We start from the raw sequence: 16,910 nt of genomic DNA, 5'->3' as shown, positions 1-16,910 counted from the left end.
CCGTAGGGCGAGGAGAGGAGGCGGTTGGAAGTGTATCACTATCCATATCCGACGAGTCCAAGGAACTGTCCGACGAGGATACGTCGATACGGGCTCGGGGCGGACTGCATGATCATATTCGACGTTAGGAAAAGCAGTGCAATAAAAGTATGTTGTGAGTTACTCTGGTATCCGAATACTTACGACTTCGCCAGGGGCTTGGCCGAGTAACCACTCGTCTTCGCCATCGGCGGCGGTGGTGGAACTATCCGGAAGGAGAGTCCTTCCCTTCTTGGCCACTTCGGCCTCCCCGGTTGGGGCGGCCTTCCTTTTCTTGTCTCCCCCAGCTGGAGGGGGAGAGTCTTCATCTTCCTCCTGCTCGTTTTCATGGGAGGAGTGCGTCTTGGAGTTATCGGACGATGAGTCCGATACCACCTGGCGCCGGGAACTCTTCGGGTTCCCTTTGCATTCTTCTTGGTCTTCTCTGTCACCTCATAAGGAGCCGGAGTTTGCATCTCCGTCAGGAGAGCATCTGCAGGGTCTTCCGGCAGAGGGGCCGGACAGTTAATCTACTCTGATGCCTCCGCCCAGTCCTGTCAAAGGCATGGGAGCTCAGACCCTGCACACAGTTAAGCTATGGGAAATAAATACCCTACCAGATGCACAGAACTTACCGGATTCGTTGGGCGCTTCGTGCTTAGCCCGTGGTCCTCGGTAAGAGAAGGAGGGACCTCGTCGCCCTTGAACAGCACCTTCCAGACGTCCTTATGCGGCGTGTCGAAGAGCTCGTGTAGAGTCTGGTGCTGGGCCGGGTCGAACTCCCATGAGTTGAAAGCCCGTTGTTGACACGGGAGGATCCGGCGGAAGAGCATGACCTGGACTATGTTGACAAGCTTAAGTTCCTTGCTTATCATGTTCCGTATACACTTCTGGAGTCTGTCCAGCTCCACCAATGAACCCCAGGACAGGCCCTTCTCCTTCTAGGAAGTGAGACGTGTGGGGATTCCGGATCGAAACTCAGGGGCTGCCACCCAGTTGGTGTCGCGCGGCTCAGTGATGTAGAACCACCCCGATTGCCCCCCCCCCTTTATGGTCTCCACGAAGGAGCCCTCAAGCCACGTAATGTTGGGCATTTTGCCCACCATGGCTCCACCACATTCCGCTTGTTGGCCACCTACTACCTTCGGCTTGATATTGAAGGTCTTCAGCCACAGGCCGAAGTGGGGCCGGATGCGGAGGAATGCCTCGCACATGACGATGAATGCCGAGATGTTGAGGATGAAATTCGGGGCCAGATCATGGAAGTCCAGCCCGTAATAGAACATAAGGCCACGGATGAATGGATAGAGGGGAAACCCCAGTCCGCGGACGAAGTGGGGGAGAAAAACCACCCTTTCATGAGGTTCTGGGGTAGGGACAATCTGCCCCGCGGCTGGCAGCCGGTGCGCGATATTCGCGGCTAAGTATCCGGCCCCACATAGTTTTTTGATGTGTCCCTCCGTGACGGAGGAGACCATCCACTTGCCTCCCGCTCCGGACATGTTTGGAGAGAGTTGAGGAGAAGGATGTGGACTTGGGCACTGGAGCTCGAGTGCGCGAGAATGGATGAGCAAGGAGGAAGAAGGTGTGGGTAGAAAAAGGTGAAACCTTATCCCCTTATAAGGGCGGACTAAACTATGCGCCCCCACCAGCCTAGTAAAACTCGCTTGTCCCCCAAGCGCCGTAATTGATGGCGGGGTTGGGTTACCCACGTCCGTATTGATGGGAATCCCGTAATAAGGGGGCACGATCTCTGCTTCGACAAGACGTGCCAAGGAAACCACCTCGCGAAACACGTTGAGATAGGTTATGAAAAATGATTCAAATAAAGACCTGGCTATCGTGTGATGTCACACTACAGGGTACGTCAGCAGATTAGATTTGCGTAAATATTATTCTCTCTACGGTGGTATGTGGAACTTATTTTGCAGGGTCGGACACTATCCTTGTATTCAAACTCTTCTGTGGTGTATTCGGAGGAGGAACCCGCCTTGCAATGTCGAAGACAACACCGCGCGCCGGACTCATCGTCATTGTAGCCTGGTTCAGGGGCTACTAAGGGAGTCATGGATTAGGGGGTCTCCGGCCAGCCGGACTATATCCTTTGGTCAGACAGTTGGACTATGAAGATACGAGATTGAAGACTTCGTCACATGTCCGGATGGGACTCTACTTGGCATGGAAGGCAAGCTAGGCAATACGGATATGGATATCTCCTCCTTTGTAACCGACCTTGTGTAACCCTAGCCTCCTCCGGTGTCTATATAAACCGGAGGGTTTAGTCCGTAGGACAACAGACAATCATACCATAGGCTAGCTTCTAGGGTTTAGCCTCTCCGATCTCGTGGTAGATCAACTCTTGTACTACTCATATTATCAAGAATAATCAAGCAGGACGTAGGGTTTTACCTCCATCAAGAGGGCCCGAACCTGGGTAAAACATCGTGTCCCCTGCCTCCTATTACCATCCGCCTTAGACGCACAGTTCGGGACCCCCTACCCGAGATCCGCCGGTTTTGACACCGACACTCTCTCTCTCTCTCTCTCTCCCTCTCTCTCTCTCTTGATTCTAAATACAAAGATCACATGAGCTGCCCTACATGATTGTGATCCATCTGACATAATTTGGTGGTATGTGCGATGTTATATGATGAGTTGTCACCTTTATGATGAGATTTATTCATGAATTCTCTTGAGATATACTTCGTTCTTTTGCTCCATAATTATTATTTATATATGCTCTTCAATCTATTATATCTTTTTTGGCCAATTTTTGGGTTTGACCATCAGAGGAGTTGTGTATGATAGTTGGGTTAACCGTATAAGTGAGCCAACATAGTGGCAGAAAGTGGAAAAGGCTTGTATCTATTTTGTTGCCGCTAGGGATAAAAAGTTGGTTGTGTACTTTTACTTCGACCGTGGCGTGAAGACAATATACCATCTCATTCATGTCATCATAATAATTGCAATACTCTATTTTTTAACTTTATACTTTCATATGCGTGTTGAATAGCGGTCTTGGCTGGAGTATTAAATACACATGTAATAATACTCCCTCCATTCCTAAATATAAGTCTTTGTACATATTTCAATATAGACTGCATACGAAGAAAAATGAGTGAATCTACACTCTAGACTATGTCTACATACATCTGTATGTAGTCCATATTGAAATCTCTAGGAAAATTTATATTTAGAAATAGAGGGAGTATTATAGATGCATGCACATATGTTAACTATGCCATGAATAGGCATAGTCAAAAATATTGCAATTTAAGCATTGCCCAACTATGATTTGTTACCACACCATGTTTTCTTTTGGAGACATACCTCTAGTGAACCTATGGACCCTGTGTTGGGAACGTAGCATGCAATTTAAAAAAATTCCTACGATCACGCAAGATCTATCTAGGAGATGCATATCAACGAGAAGGGGAGAGTGTGTCCACGTACCCTCGTAGACCAAAAGCGTAAGCTTTAGGTTAACGCGGTTGATGTAGTCCAACGTCTTCATGATCCAACCGATCCAAGTACCGAACATACGGCACCTCCGTGTTCAGCACACGTTCAGCTCGATGACGTCCCTCGAACTCTTGATCCAATAGAGGGTTGAGGTAGAGTTCCGTTAGCACGACGGCGTGGTGACGGTGATGCTGATGTGATCCGCGCAGGGCTTCGCCTAAGCACTACGACAATATGACTGGAGGAGTAAACTGTGGAGGGGGGCACCGCACACGGCTAAGAGATTTCTTGGTGTGCCTTTGGGGTGCCCCCCGCCCACGTATATAAAGGAGGGGGGGAGGTGGTCGGCCAGGGGTGGCGCGCCATGAGGGGGGAGTCCTACTAGCACTCCGTTCCTAGTAGGATTCGCCCCCCCCCCCCATTCCTTCCAACGGATAGGGGGAAAGGTGAAAAGAGGGATAAGGAGAAGGAAAGGGGGGGCGCACCCCCTCCCATTGTCCAATTCGCATTGGGCAAGGGGTGCGCGCGCCACCTCCCGTGGCATGCCTCCTCTCCTCCACTATGGCCCATTATGCCCATTAACTTTCCCAGGGGGTCCGACAACTTCCCGGTACTCCGAAAAATCCCCAAACCTCTTCAGAACCATTCCGGTGTCCGTATATAACCTTCAAATATATGTATCTTTAACTCTCGGCCATTTTGAGACTCCTCGTCATGTCCGTGATCTCATCCGGGACTCCGAACAAACTTCAGTCACCAAAATACATAACTCATAATACAAATCAACATCGAACATTAAGCGTGCGGACCCAGGGTTCGAGAACTATGTAGACATGACCGAGACACATCTCCGGTCAATAACCAATAGCGGAACCTGGATGCTCATATTGGTTCCTACATATTCTACGAAGATCTTTATCGGTCAAACCGCATAACAACATATGTCATCCCCTTTGTCATCGGTATGTTATTTGCCGGAGATTCGATCGTCGGTATCCTCATACCTAGTTCAATCTCGTTACCGGCAAGTCTCTTTTACTCGTTCCATAATGCATCGTCCTGCAACTAACTCATTAGTCACATTGCTTGCAAGGCTTACAGTGATGTGCATTAACGAGAGGGCCCAGAGATACCTCTCCTATACACGGAGTGACAAATCCTAATCTTGATCTATGCCAACTCAACAAACACCTTCGGAGACACTTGTAGAGCATCTTTATAATCACCCAGTTATGTTGTGATGTTTGATAGCACACAAGGTGTTCCTCGGGTATTCGAGAGTTGCATAATTTGATAGTCAGAGGAATATGTATAAGTCATGAAGAAAGAAATAGCAATAAAACTAAACGATCATTATGCTAAGCTAACGGATGGGTCTTGTCCATCACATCATTCTCTGATGATGTGATCCTGTTCCTCAAATGACGACACATATCTATGGTCATGAAACTTAACCATCTTTGATTAACGAGCTAGTCAAGTAGAGGCATACTAGGGATACTCTGTTTGTCTATGTATTCACACATGTACTAAGTTTCCGCTTAATACAATTCTAGCATGAATAATAAACATTTATCATGATATAAGGAAATATAAATAACAACTTTATTATTATCTCTAGGGCATATTTCCTTTAGTCTCCCACTTGCACTAGAGTCAATAATCTAGATTACATTGTAATGATTCTAACACCCATGGAGTCTTGGTGCTGATCATGTTTTGCTCGTGAGAGAGGACTGGTAAACGGTTCTGCAACATTCAGATCCTTATGTATCTTGCAAATATCTACGCTACTTTGCTACATCACCATTTCCTCTTCAAGGGAAAACCAACGCATTGCTCAAGAGGTAGCACAAGGCAATTGCTCCAGTATTGTCACAAAAGTTTTTCATTGGACCCGATGCACTAGGTATTACACCTAGATCGAATATGAACTCCTACATCCAGACTCCTTCATTTGCATCTTCCGAAGCAGCTATGTACCCCGCTTCACACGTAGATCCCGCCACGACGCTCTTCTTGGAACTGCACCAACTTACAGCTCCACCATTCAATATAAATACGTATCCAGTTTGTGACTTAGAGTCATCTGGACCAGTGTCAAAGCTTGCATCGACATAACCATTTATGACAAGCTCTTTGTCACCTCCATAAATGAGAAACATATCCTTAGTCCTTTTCAGGTATTTCAGGATGTTCTTAACCGCTGTCCAGTGTCCACTCTTGGATTACTTTGGTACCTCCCTGCTAAACTTATAGCAAGGCACACATCAGGTCTAGTACACAGCATTGCATACATGATAGAATCTATAGCTGAGGCATAGGGACTGACTTTCATTTTCTCTCTATCTTCTGCAGTGGTTGGGCATTGAGTCTGACTCAACATCACACCTTGTAACACAGGCAAGACCCCTTTCTTTGACTAATCCATTTTGAACTTCTTCAAAACTTTATCAAGGTGTGTGCTTTGTGAAAGTCCAATTAAGCGTCTTGATCTATCTCTATAGATCTTGATGCCCAATGTGTAAGCAGCTTCACCGAGGTCTTTCATTGAAAAAATCTTATTCAAGTATCCTTTTATGCTATCTAGAAATTTTGTATTATTTCCAATCAACAATATGTCATCCACATATAATATTAGAAATGCTATAGAGCTCCCACTCACTTTCTTACAAATACAGACTTCTCCAAAATTCTGTATAAAACCATAAGCTTTCATCACACTATAAAAGTGTATATTCCAACTCCGAGAGGCTTGCACCAGTCCATAAATGGATCGCTGGAGCTTGCACACTTTGTTAGCACCTTTAGGATCGACAAAACCTTCTGGTTGCATCATATACAACTCTTCTTTAAGATATCCATTAAGGAATGCAGTTTTAACATCCATTTGCCAAATTTCATAATCATAAAATGTGGCAATTGCTAACATGATTCGGATAGACTTAAGCATCGCGATGGGTGAGAAGGCCTCATCGTAGTCAACCCCTTGAACTTGTCAAAAACCTTTCAGAACAAGTCGAGCTTTGTAGAGAGTAACATTACCGTCAGCGTCAATCTTCTTCTTGAAGATCCATTTATTTTCTATGGCTTGCCGATCATTGGGCAAGTCAACCAAAGTCCACACTTTGTTCTCATACATGGATCCCATCTCAGATTTCATGGCCTCAAGCCATTTTGCGAAATCTGGGATCATCATCGCTTCCTCATAGTTTGTAGGTTTGTCATGGTCTAGTAACATGACTTCTAGAACAGGATTACCATACCACTCTGGTGCAGATCGTACTCTGGTTGACCTACGAGGTTCGGTAGTAACTTGATTTGAAGTTTCATAATCTTCATCATTAGCTTCCTCACTAATTGGTGTAGGAATCACTGGAACTGATTTCTGTGATGAACTACTTTCCAATTCCGAAGAAGGTACAATTACCTCATCAAGTTCTACTTTCCTCCCACTCACTTCTTTCGAGAGAAACTCCTTATCTAGAAAGGATCTATTCTTAGCAACAAATATCTTGCCTTCGGATCGGTGATAGAAGGTGTACCCAACAGTTTACTTTGGGCATCCTATGAAGACACATTTTTTGATTTGGGTTCGAGCATATCAGGTTGAAGCTTTTTCACATAATCATCGCAGCCCCAAACTTTAAGAAACGACAACTTAGGTTTCTTGCCAAACCACAGTTCATATGGTGTCGTCTCAACGGATTTAGATGGTGCCCTATTTAACGTGAATGTACCCGTCGTAAAGCATAACCCCAAAATGATAACGGTAATAGGTAAGAGGCATCATAGATCACACCATATATAATAAAGTATGGTTATGACGTTCAGGCACACCATTATGCTAGGGTGTTTCAGATGGCGTGAGTTGCGAACCTATTCCACATTGTTTCAAATGAAGACCAAAGTCGTAACTCAAATATTCTCCTCCACGATCAGATCATAGAAACTTTATTTTCTTGTTACGACGATTTTCCACTTCACTCTGAAATTCTTTGAACCTTTCATATGTTTCAGACTTATGTTTCATTTAGTAGATATACCCATATCTTCTCAAATCATCTGGGAAGGTCAGAAAATAACGATACCCACCGCGAGCCTCAACACTCATCGGACGGCATACATCAGTATGTATTATTTCCAGTAAGTCAGTGGCTCGCTCAATTGTTCCGGAGAAGGGAGTTTTAGTCATCTTGCCCATGACGCATGGTTCGCAAGCATCAAGTGATCAGCATGGAGTTTCTTCATGCGCTTTACACCAATATGACCTAAACGGTAGTGCCACATATAAGTTGCACTATCATTATTAACATTGCATCTTTTGGCTTCAATATTATGGATATGTGTATCACTACAATCGAGATTCAACAAAATAGACCACTCATCAAGGGTGCATGGCCATAAAAGATATTACCTATATAAATAGAACAACCATTATTCTCTGATTTAAATGAATAACCGTCTCGCATCAAACAAGATCCAGATATAATGTTGATGCTCAACGCTGGCACCAAATAACAATTATTCAGGTCTAAAACTAATCCCGACGGTAGATGTAGAGGTAGCGTGCCGACGGCGATCACATCAACTTTGGATCACCTCGTCCATCGTCACCTCGTCCTTAGCCAATCTTAGTTTAATCCATAGCCCATGTTTCGAGTTGCAAATATGAGCAACGGAACCAGTATCAAATACCCATGCGCTACTACGAGCATTAGTAAGGTAAGGTACACATCAATAACATGTATATCAAATATACCTTTCACTTTGGCAGTTCCAATTCCAGTGACCAGTCCCTTTGCACCAGAAGCACTCAGTTTCAGGCTTAGGTCCATACTTGGGCTTCTTCCCGAGAATAGCAACTTGCTTGCTATTCTTCTTGAAGTTCCCCTTCTTCCCTTTTTCCTTTTTCTTAAAACTAGTGGTCTTGTTAACCATCAACACTTGATGCTCCTTCTTGATTCCTTCCTCCGCAGCCTTTAGCATCGTGAAGAGCTCAGGAATTGTCTTTTCCATCCCTTGCATATTATAGTTCATCATGAAGCCTTTATAGCTTGGTGGCAGTGGTTGAAGAACTCTGTCAATGACACTATCATCGGGAAGATTAACTCCCAGCTGAGTCAATTGGTTATGGTACCCAGACATTCTGAGTATGTGTTCACTGACAGAACTGTTCTCCTCCATCTTGCAGCTATAGAACTTGTTGGAGACTTCATATCTCTCAAGTCGGGCATTTGCTTGAAATATTAACTTCAACTCCTGGAACATCTGATATGCTCCATGACGTTCAAAACGTCTTTGAAGTCCCGATTCTAAGCCCTAAAGAATGGCACACTGAACTATCAAGTGGTCATCAGCTTTGCTCTACCAGAAGTTCACAACGTACGGAGTAGACAAAGTGGTCGGGGAAGATGATGGCGAAGCTGGCGATGGGCTGGTGCTAGACGTACATGAAGGGGGTGGACGGCGGCACACTCGGGTGAGCGAGCGGCAGCGGCACCGAAGAACTGCAGCGGCGCCGAAGAAAAGCAGCGGCGGTGGCTGAGCTAGTAGAGCGGCGGTGATGCTCAAAGTAGGCGAAGAAGAACCCGATAGCGTGACAAAGACCGGCGCGGATAGTAGTGTTCCCGCGCCAAAGGAGGCGGCGCGGCGCATACCACAAAAAGTCAACGCGGGGGGATGACAGAGTGGACCACAGGCCACGGCGCTATGACCCGAGCAGCGGCGCTGCGACATCAGGCGGGTCAGGGTGACGGCGGGAACACCTCGAGGCGGCGGCGATGACCGCAGGCCGCGGCGCTACGACCTGAAGGGGCGGCGCAATGGCGAGGCATGGGTCGGTGCAACCGCGGGGACGGCCTCGGGCAGGCGGCGAAGACCGCGTGCCACGCTCGCTATGGCCATATGGGGCATTGCAGAGGCAGCACGAGGGTCGGTGCAGCCACGGGGACTACCTGGATAGGACGGCCTCGGGACGACAGTAGACCGCGGGCCGCGACTTGACGTCACGAATGGGTGACGTAGCGGCAGGATGCCGGTCGGTGCAGCGGCGGGGAGAACAATAAGGCGGCGGTGCTGCGGCCCGATGGGGCGACGCAGCGGCAACCCGATGCTTGATCGATGGAGGAGTGCGCTGTACTCAGGGTCAGTCTTCATGCGATCTTCGGAGGCGCGCGCAACCGATGAGCCAAGTGGGTCGGACGGCGTAGATGAAGTGCATCGCGGCACAGGCGGGTGAACAATCCGATCGCGCGCGAGGCCGGGGACGCCGCTCGATGGAGGCAGGGTGGCGGCGGAGTCCAAGATGAAGCCGGCGAGTCTGACGTAGCCGGCCCAAGGTAGTTGGGAAGGGCGAAACAGCCGGCGATGGGGCCGCAACCAGTGTGCCCGAGGTAACCGGCGACGGGGCCACTACCGGTGATGGGGCAGCACAGACACGGCGGAGGCGATGGATGATGAAGAAGTCCCGGTTGGAGTAGGATGGTGACGGCCGGTGTAGGGCGTCCGGCGACGAGCGAGCCGATGCGCGGACGGGGGCAGGCCGTGACGGGCCGCCTCGACGCGCTTGGCCGTCGGGTCGGAGGAGAGGCCGGTCTGTCGCGTCGGTGTCGGAGTAGAGGTGCGGGCGGGGGGGAGGGGGGGTCGACGGCGGCAGCGGGCGACGCAAACCAATCTTAGATTGGAAAACCAAAAGAAAAACGCGGATCAAAATGACCGGCAAGAGAGAGAAAATCCGAATCAAAGGATCTGTAAAAAAGTGTCTGTAGGGCAGCCGGTCAACACGACAGGCGGACGAACCCTAGGTACGGATGGCGCGGCCCCCGGCGGCGGTCATGACAGCCGACCGTCCTGGGGGCGGCACGCAGGGCGGAAGCGGTGGGGGCGGCTAGGGTTTGGATCGGTTAGGTTGATACCATGTTAGAAGGGGGAGAAGGGATTGGCGGAATATGATGGATGTATTATTGAGCCTCGAGGGCGAGTATATATTGAGTACAGGACTTGAAGGGCAAGCCGCCTCTCCTAGAGATAAGATACGAGACGAAATACAAATCCTAGACTACCAAATACATGCATCCCAAATATATCTCAAAAAATATCATCTGAATTACAACGGAGAGGCTCTTGCATCTTACTTCCTTTGACCAGGCAAAGAGAGAGTGTACGTTCATCGTCTCAGCGGTCAGATCCCTACCCTACCTACTAGCATGGTAACGTGAAAATGTAGTGCCCTAAACTCTTATACTTGTGCATGCGTTACATCTCTTGATTACAAACAAGAGAGAGAAAGAAAGATATGTCGTTTGCAACGAAGAGAAAGAAATATATATCCTACAGGAGATAGATGTCTGTTGTTTAGTGCCTTTTCTGTTTTCATTCCCCTCCACGAACCTTTCTATTTTTGTTTTCATTCCATTATCAAATGTCAACATATCTGTTTGTGGCCTGGTCTTGGTTTTGTTTTTGTTGTTTTCTCCCGATGCTGGAGCTATAGATGATATCATCTGTGTATTACAAAAGAGGGTCTTGGAGATGATATCTCAAATTAATACCCGGCCTCATCTCAATTCTCACCAAATTGTTTTGGTGCATTGAAACAGTATGATCAATATATCAAATCGTTCATACATTTTCATTCGGGTGTGTCTGAAGCATGGGTCCTAAGACCCTTCTCATAGATAGGGTAACGTGCTTTTTACTTTGAAGGTTCTCTCGGAAAAGAGATGCATCGTATGGTAACATAAATAATTAAACTAACTACAATTGACATAGCATAATAGAACATCATTTAGGATCTCAAAATAGAACACCAACTTAAAATCTAAAGAAAATAGATTACCCAGCATGACCATGCTTCCAACTAGAATACACTGGTACACACAATTTAAAGATACAATGTGCAAGAACAGACAAATGATTAGTGTACAAGTCGCCAACGCACATGCAGAAAACATCGCGTGCATAGGTTGGGCTACTAATAGACAGAACTATTCTTCTCCACCCATGAAATCATCCTCGATAGTGAAATCCTACAGTGAGAAAGAAAACTTTGGTTTAAATACACATGTCCAACTCAACAATTCATATCCAATGCCTAGATAAAAGCCAACGAGAAAAGTACTTACTGCATCCAGCGGGTTGAGAAAAAAATCATCCCATGAGAAGTCATTGATGTCATTAAATTGATCATTAAGTGCATGCTGACCAATGGTACCCACTTGCATAGGGTGATAGCTAACTGCATCCCCGCCATCAACCTTGTCAGTCATTGCGACGACATTTTCTGTCTGGTGGTTGGGAAGTGTAGAAATAGTTCTTCCACTATTAACCATATCTGTATGTGTCATTGAGATTCTACCATTACCAGGTGCGGTGTTTTCATTCAACATCATTCCGACTGAGCTTGTGTTTTTTGCTATGTTGAGTGGTGTCATCCGCTCACTCAAGCCATCTAATGACATACTGCTGCTCCCTCCCTTAACCATCTCAGATGATGACACTGGACGACTGCCGCAGGGATTCAACATCCCTATGAAGCTTTGGTTGCTAGCTGCATTTTTTGGAACAATCTGCTCATTGAAGCCTGCCATAGATGTAGCATTTCTTATGACCGTTGCCATTTCATTTTGCACCTCTACGTTCACATTTGATGAGATGGGAGATATTATACCTCTATGAAGAACACCAGTCAACGTCGCATGTGTTGCAGAATTGTATGAAGGGTCTGGAAACTTGCCTTTGTTTGTCTCCACCAGCTTACCACGCATGCGGCCCGCATAGGAATCACCAAAAACTATATGAAGGAAATTCTTCTAAAGTTGTTTCATTGGGTATGTTGTTGTATAGGTTGGTAGGAGGGTCAATGGAGCCAGCGAATCTTCCCGCATCCGACAGTTTTGGTGCGACATACTTGTACATTCTACCATGATGGATGAATGACCCCGTGCATGAGTTTCTATGTGTGTTCGCCGGCTGAGCTAAGTGACCCATTGCAGAAAAATTGTTTGGACTTAAAAAACCAGAGGACATACACCATCTTTCATGTTCATGGTTACGCATGAAACTCCCCTGGTTGTTCATGTTGTTGTAGGATGAGTTATGTCTTTCAGAGGCATCACCAACTGGATTTGATTTGACTCTTCTCAAGTGCAACCTATACTTCTGAAATAAAAAGATAGACAAATAAACCAGGTATGAGAAGCACGCTCATGGGAAAAGTAAGGATAGACATGTGGGAGCAAAAGGTGTAGGGAATCCATTGTAAGAAGACCCATTATAGGGACAAAAATACTTGAAAGTATAGAGCATCCACGGTATAAGAAGACTCATTATAGGGACAAAAATTAATTGTAATTACACACATCTTCATGCAGGTGCATTACTAAAGCTTTCATTGATAGTTTCCCCACAAAATAAAAGCTTGCACTTATCTATGAAAAAATGTTAGAATGGAAAAAATAGGAACACAGCGAGTGAATATAAGGATAATGGTCAAAAATAAACCTGTAGATGACTTGCGATACTCTCTCTGGTGAGGTAATCCACGTTCATTAGTTCCAATATCTTTTTTGGAACGGCCTCTACAAAAAATAATAAAATTTCTTAGTGGAAACAATCACAGAAATATAAGAATTGTATCAATGAATGAGGCAAAAAATATGAAGTCTTACTGTCTAGGCCGATCTGGTCAATAGCTTCTAGAAATTTGTTCTGAAGCTCAACTGTCCATACCACCCTTGGCTTCTTCCTGGTGGTGGATATGTGTGTGATCTCTTGGTTCTTGCTAGAATCATATCCTTCATTGCCCTTATCCTCCGAGTCCTTGCTCGTGGCAGCAGTCCTTGGCTGCACTCCATCGTCATCATCATCATCATCATCATCATCATTTCTCCTCCTTTCAACATGTTGCCATATATTTTTTAGCTCGTTGGTGCACACTGGTTTCACCAAATAGTCGCACGCCCCATGTGTTATGCCCTTCATCACAGCCTTCTTGTTGCAATCCACAGATAGCACTGCATGACATATGGCCCGTAACTTATCTTTGGAATTTGTAACTTCACAAAAATCTATGAACTGGACATGATGTTTTCCCCAATGCTTAAATGAAGAAAAAGTTTAAATGTTCTTCAAATGTGTCATGCAATCAGGGAAGCAAATGCATTACAAATGATTGTCAAACAATATCATGGCTATGATAAATTTGGTGTTTCGAAGAAAATTAAATCGGACAAATTTCACACATTCAATAGAAATAAACAGAAACAATGGCTAAAAAGTAACTATAGCACAATGTCAAGAAATCTGCAAGATTGTGGATATTATCATTAGCCTACTCAATGTATCTACTTAAAAGTGGCACTCCTACTTTATATCCTATATATTCTCAAGAGTAAATAGTTTTCAAGACTAATAATCTCAAGGAGATTGAAGAAGAGTAATCCTTTACCCGTAAAAAAGATGAGTAATCCTTTAATAATGTGAACACAATATAGGTAATTTCTGAATTGTATATTTCATGCCAACCTAGCAAATGGGTGCGGTGCAATTGTATACTTTCTCCAAAATTAATTAATTAATATCCTGGATCTCCAAAATTCAGGAGTAAAAGTACGCTCTCTTTTTTTGCGGGGTAGTAAAAGTACGCTCTTGAAGACAATTGCCAGCTCATGGCATGTTAAAATTAAAAAAAAAAGACTTTAAGTTGAGCAGTGAGAGTACGATGACGGGCAGATCCATCTCAAGGTGGATGAGCTCAAGGAGCTTGAAGCCGTCCATGCCTGGCATGTGCACGTCGGTGATCACCAGGTCGAACTCTGCCTTCCCCGCCCTCAGCATCTTCAACGCCGTCTTCGCGTCTGTCACGGTCGTTGCTGTACAGCAGCAAGGATTACTCACAGAAAGAAGAAAGGATCACCTAGCTCCGATTCTAATGGACTAGGGCGGAGAGACTCACGGTTGTATTTGCAGCGGCGCAGAACGTCCTCCAGTACCTTGAGGCAGACGGAGTCGTCGTCCACAGCGAGCACGCGCAGCCCCTCGGGGAACTTGTCCCCTGCCGGAGCCTCCATCCTCTGCCTTTCGTCCCCACCCATAGCCGCCATGTTCTCCGAAATTCTTCCCACCTGGCAAGGCAAACGCCATCAAGAAACCACTAATTAGAAAACGACGGGGGGTAACCAACACAAACCCCGCAACAACCAAGAGCACAACCCAAAACCTCTATTAGATCCCTTATTGTTTCACCGCCTACAATGGCTTCCTCGCGACAGGAAGAACAGAACATTGTGGATTTGAGAGGAGAAGGACCAGAGGTGGTGAGAAGTCTGGAGGATGCAAGGGGCTATTTGTAGGAGGAGACGGGGGTGGAAGTCTTGCGGTCCAGAGGTGGAAGGCGCTCTGCTCCCCGTTCGTGTGTGCACTGCAGACGTTCGGTTTTTTCGGTTGAATGGAGATGGGGAGATAGAAAGATATATCGTTTACAAAGAAGAGAAAGAGATATATATCCTAAGGATATAGATGTCTGTTGTTCAGTGCCGTTTCTGTTTTCATTCCCCTTCCAAGAACCTTCCTATTTTTCTTTCCGTCCATTGTCAAATGTCAGCATATCTGTTCGTGGGCCAGTCTTGGTTTTCGTTTTGATGTTTTCTCCCGATGCTGGAGCTATAGATGATATCATCTGTATTAGTACAAAGAGGGTCTTGGAGATGATATCTCAAATTAATACCCGGCCTCATCTCAATTCTCACCTAATTTTTTTGGTGCGTTGAAACAGCATGATCAGTATATCAAATCGATCATATATTTTCAGTATCTGAATTACTGCATTATGTGATATATAAACTAAGAGATGATCCATTTGATGAGCGAGGTCATTTGGAGGCCGGGCCTAGTGTGAGCCCAGCTATTTCTTTGAAAGAGGTGATTAGGTTCCTTCCATGAGAGGAGAGCAAAACCACGGGTCTGTTCCTGTTTTATATCTTTTCTTTTGTTATTTTCCCACCAAATGCTAATAGCGAAGGAGAGGCTCTTGGTTTTTTCAGTTGAATGGAGATGGAGAGAGCGTCTTTTTACTTGCTTTGACCGGGCAAGGAGAGGGTGTGCATTCGTATACTTGTGATTAAATGGCACCGTGAAAATGTGGAGGCATAAACTCATATACATAACATGTGCATACATTACATGTCTTAATTACAAAGAAGTGAGAGAGAAAGAAAGATATATCATTTACAATGAATAGAAGGAAATATATATCGTGCAGGAGATAGATGTCTGTAGTTTAGTGCCTTTTTTGTTTTCATTCTCCTCCATGAAGCTTCCTATTTTTGTCTCAATTCCATTGTCAAATGTCAACATATCTCTTCGTGGCCTGGCACATGACCGGGTCTACTTTCTTGGTTTTCGTTTTGTTGTTTTCTCACCCCAGATGTTCGAGCTACAGATGATGTCATATGTATTCCAAAAGAGGGTCCTCGAGATGATTTGGTGCGTTCAAAGAGTATGATCAGTATCTCAAATCCATTATCCATTTTCAGTTATCCAAAATTACTGCATCATGTGATATACAAACTAAGAGATGATCCATTGAACGAGCGAGGTGATTAGCGGCCGGGCCTAGTGAACCCAGAATTTTGTTCAATAGAAATCCTATTTAAATGTTTTTATGAAATCTGAAAATAATTCCACCTGTATGTATATATTACATATGTGTAAAAATGTATTAAAATATACTTTGCATGAGGATACGTACATCATGTACTGTTCTTTTTGCATGGTAATACGTATCTCATTTATATCATAATGATCAAAGTAAATTCACATAATGACCGACATGACAGAACTGGAAAGATAGCGGAGCATCTCTGAGCTTGACACCAACGCCCGTCACTTGCCTCCGGCGCCACCACAGCAGCCACCGAAGAAAAGAATGACAGGTCACCTCCTCACCCGAGCTCGACGCGGCTCCGTCGCTGAAAAGCAGCATTGCGGACCTCCAAGGTGGCTCACCAAAAGTGAAGCCATTGACATTGAATGAATCAGACCGGGGCAACACACCTGACATGCCATCAAACTCCAGATCTAGCACCCACCACGACTAAGATGCCGAAGGAGGAAACCATACCTGCCATCCACGAACCACGAACTCGGCACACGTTCCGTCTTCTATATGTCGTCGATGCAGACCACAATCTGCATCCGCTCCTGGACTACCTCCCAAGCTCCGCGCCGACGCTGGAGCAAACGCCGTCGCAACGGTAGAGCCCGAGGACACAGGTCCACCACGAGGATGCCGCCACCGCCACGCCATCCTTTATTGAACATACTGATTTACAAATCCATCTCCAACAATAGGGCCGATGGCCTTGTCAGAGAAGGATCCAAAGAATCTTTATTCAACACCGTCATCTTCACCACCAAAGCCAAGATGA

At 45.6% G+C, this 16,910-nt stretch overlaps 1 pseudogene; it reads right to left on the bottom strand.

The window, feature by feature from the left end:
- Positions 1–14,576, bottom strand: part of LOC119334059 — a 105,541-nt pseudogene extending 90,965 nt beyond the window's left edge.
- Between the last annotated feature and the right edge of the window lie 2,334 nt (positions 14,577–16,910).

The sequence above is a fragment of the Triticum dicoccoides genome, chromosome 7A (genome assembly GCF_002162155.2).
Source record: "Triticum dicoccoides isolate Atlit2015 ecotype Zavitan chromosome 7A, WEW_v2.0, whole genome shotgun sequence".
NCBI classification, from domain to species: Eukaryota; Viridiplantae; Streptophyta; class Magnoliopsida; order Poales; family Poaceae; genus Triticum; species Triticum dicoccoides.
Note: the sequence above shows the minus strand (reverse complement) of the source record. Positions and strands in the feature narration are given on the sequence as shown.